Source organism: Aulonocara sp. 'chitande type north' Nkhata Bay, linkage group LG22 (genome assembly GCF_057382095.1).
Source record: "Aulonocara sp. 'chitande type north' Nkhata Bay isolate Kocher_YH1m ecotype deep benthic linkage group LG22, A_spYH_male_GT1.1, whole genome shotgun sequence".
NCBI lineage: Eukaryota > Metazoa > Chordata > Actinopteri > Cichliformes > Cichlidae > Aulonocara > Aulonocara sp. 'chitande type north' Nkhata Bay.
The window spans coordinates 36,861,220-36,864,783 of NC_141364.1; positions in this window are offsets into that span (position 1 = coordinate 36,861,220).

Sequence of the window (3,564 nt, forward strand, 5' to 3'; positions counted from 1 at the left end):
GCAACATGAACCGTAATATCTGTAAAAGACGTTGTTGTCAATCTGATGTACACACACTGAGCTCATTTAAGCCGAAAAAACGTGTTTGAAGATTCCCAAGAAAAGGTGAAAGAAAGGGTGAAGTCAAATTGCGTGATAATCACATTACATGTAAGCTTTTTATCGTTATTAAAATTGTGGGGGAGTAGTTTCTCTCAGGTTTACGGTAAATTGACGAGGCAGAAAGAGGTTAAAGTCATTTGATAGCCTGATTTATTTTACAGATAGTACCTGCAAAAAATCTGTACGACTGATGAAAAATAATATACAGAATCACTTTATAATGAAAAATAATATATTTACAATTCCTATTAATTGGTTTATCAATCTAACTTTTGCGTTTGCAGCATATTATCAGTCTCAAATATGTAATGGCAACTGATTCTACAGAGGGAGACAAAACTGTAATATAACAACATATTGTAATGTAATATTTTAATGACTTTAAAAACCCCCACATATGTATTTATTATGGATTTTCTATAATCAATCAAAATTACACACAGGTTCAGATATACACATACTCATGGTAGTGTTTGCATACCCTCGTTTTTGCTGCCTTATCTGTGGCAGCTGTGTTGCTTTCAGACTGTATTATATGTTAACTATTAGATTAATATTATATTTTTTGTCTTCCTTTGTAAAACTAGCTCCTTTGTTGCCTGTAGATTTATTCTTATTAATGCTTGGTCAGCTCTTGCTAAAGGTGCCCATTTCATACGAATGGGTTTGTACCTACATTATGAAATCCTTACTGACTTAATAAGCTGATGACCACAGTGGTTATTTTGACTGGAATAAGTGAAATCAGATTATACCCTGGATCTGTTGAAGTTGCTTTGAAACTGACTTAGGTAAAACTCTTTGTTAGTCTGTTAAGATCTAGTTGTCAAAACCTAGACATGTATTTAAATAGTGCAACAAATAAATAATTAACCAGCCACTCTTTTACCTTGATGGAAAGCATCATGAGGTCAAGAACAAGGCCCATAGGAGGCATAGCTAGAGATGGACAAGGTGGCGGTGTTAAGATTTCCATTGGGAGTGTCCAGGAGGGACAGGATATAAATAGAAGTATATAAGAAGGAAAGGCTACATGGTTTCAGAGAAGAACACATAAAACCTGCACTTCAACAGTATTATAGTGGTTATTACATTAATAGCGTCTTAATTGGGACTGCTATTTTTTGAGCCACTAATTTATGTTTCTCTTAGCAGAATATTAGGAATGGAATTCTCAAATGATGGATGAGCAGCATGATTTAGTGCAGGCGCAGCAATGTCGTCCTCTACTGACATTACATTTGCATTGACAGAACTGGCATTAGTAGATGAGATGTACTGTCAAAAGACAAAGTCATCTATGCTCCAATAATCAACAACAGGGTTAGTATAACATTTTCTGAGGAGCTAAAGATTGTAAATGGTACTTGTCAAGGAAGTACCTTGTAAATGTTCAGAGTGGGAAAAGAGTTCTTGTCATCTGGAAATAAGGAAGAAATCTTGTGTATATGTTCTACTAAATTCAAAAGGCTTTGCAGAATGTGGGCTAATGATTGGGTTTTAAAATATCCACTGATTAAAAAAGGAAAAGAAAGGAAAAGACCTGACCTGATGTTTGCCAGACAAACATCTAAAATATGTGAAAAGAACCTTGAGTAAGCCAAGTAGTTTGAATTTCTTGAAATGTGGCTAAATGAGAGAATGATTGATGGAGAACAGAACAGCATTTTATTAATCAGAAACAGAAACTACAAATATGTTTATAAATGAACGATGGCAAAGCTTATGGAAAAACGAGCAAGTCTTACTTCACATGATCACTTCACAATACAGCAGAAAGAAATGCCCGTCTTGGATAATAATAACAGTAGATGGCAGCATTGTGCCACTGAGTCGCCTAGTCTGCCCAATCCAAAGGAGCAGAAGCGCAACGACGACGTAAACCTCAGTTCTCACGAGACTCTGCGTGATCCAACATGGCTACGACCTGTTTGTGGAACGTAAACAAAGTACTGAGCCAACTACATCTCTCTCTACATTATAAAGGTTTCAACCCCGAGGAGCTGGACTATTATATCGATTCCTACTCCGAACAATTATTCACAATGATAAAGAACGAAAACTAACGGAGCCGCTCGTAACCCGACTCCATCATCAAAACGACCACTGGACTCATTCACCAACTCAACAACCCAGAAGCAGCTGAATGAAGTACAAATACTTTTTTCAACTTTGTTATTTTCCAACTTTCTGTGAATGGTCCTTGATCTCTCTCGGTCCTTGATTAATGGTCATGACAATTTGTATATTAATTATCATGAAATTGATGTCACGGTCCATTGTGTATTCAGTGGTGCTAGTTTCAGTCATTATGCAAATCTGCTGTTTACAAGGCTGGGGAAACCTACAGTCAGCTGAGACTGAAGAACTTGGTTGAGTGAGGAAACGCTACGTCCAGATGCACACAATTAATTTTCTGGGGTAAATGAAAGCAGTAATTTGTGTAGACAAACTCTATATTCATAGACAGCTTTTATGCTTGAAAATGGTAAAATGGTGAAAACTCTTTGGCTGTATAAATGCAACTACGCAATATACCATAAAATATGAAACCTAATCACAATCCAGTCATAGAGTTTTTGATCCAGAAGGCCAGTTTATAGTATCTACATTGCAATGGTCCTAACAAGATGGTGCTTCATAAAGTTTCTCTTCACTAAGCAACCTGCCAACCTCAGAACTTACAATAGCTGGTGACTTTAATGCTGTGTTGAATCCAATAATGGAGAGATCTGACCTTTCTGCTAATAAAATAACACAACAGAATACATGAAAAATTATGCCTTTATTATTGTTGGACTATTGTTGGACACTTTCCACTTGATCAAGAATACACGCCTTAATTCTGCAGACATAAATGATGTTTTTATTAGATTTTACATTAATTTATACACCTCTTACTTTGACCCAAATATTAAAGATATTTGCAAAGTCATCAGTACGTCACACTAACTGATGCACTTGATTTCTGGCCCAGCAGGTTCTCAGTTTTGGAGGAATAATGTGGTTGCTACAGACCATGTGGTATTAGTTCATCAGCTCAATTTTAAATTCAGGATTCAGTGCAGTTACTTTGTATAGTAAATTGTATAGCATATGTACAATATAGAGCATTAATAAGTCATTCCAGGGCAAAGTAATGTCACAACACTTATTATGCATTTATAATACAGAATTACAACCAGGAGACAAAAACAGCAAGAAATGAAACCAAAACTAGGAAAGCATTTCCTGAAGAAACTGCGGTGTGAATGCTGATAGTTGAATCTTTTGAGCTGAAATGTAATAACTGCTGGAATGTTAAGTTAAAAATGTTGAATGAGCTGAAATACACAGAATCATTCACTTGAAGGTTAATGTTCAAAACTGCTGTTTCAAACTTTCAAAGTTGGAAAGCAGCTGAACAGGTTTGACATGTACATTAGAAAAAGCTGACTAATGACAAAAGAAAATGTAGAGTCA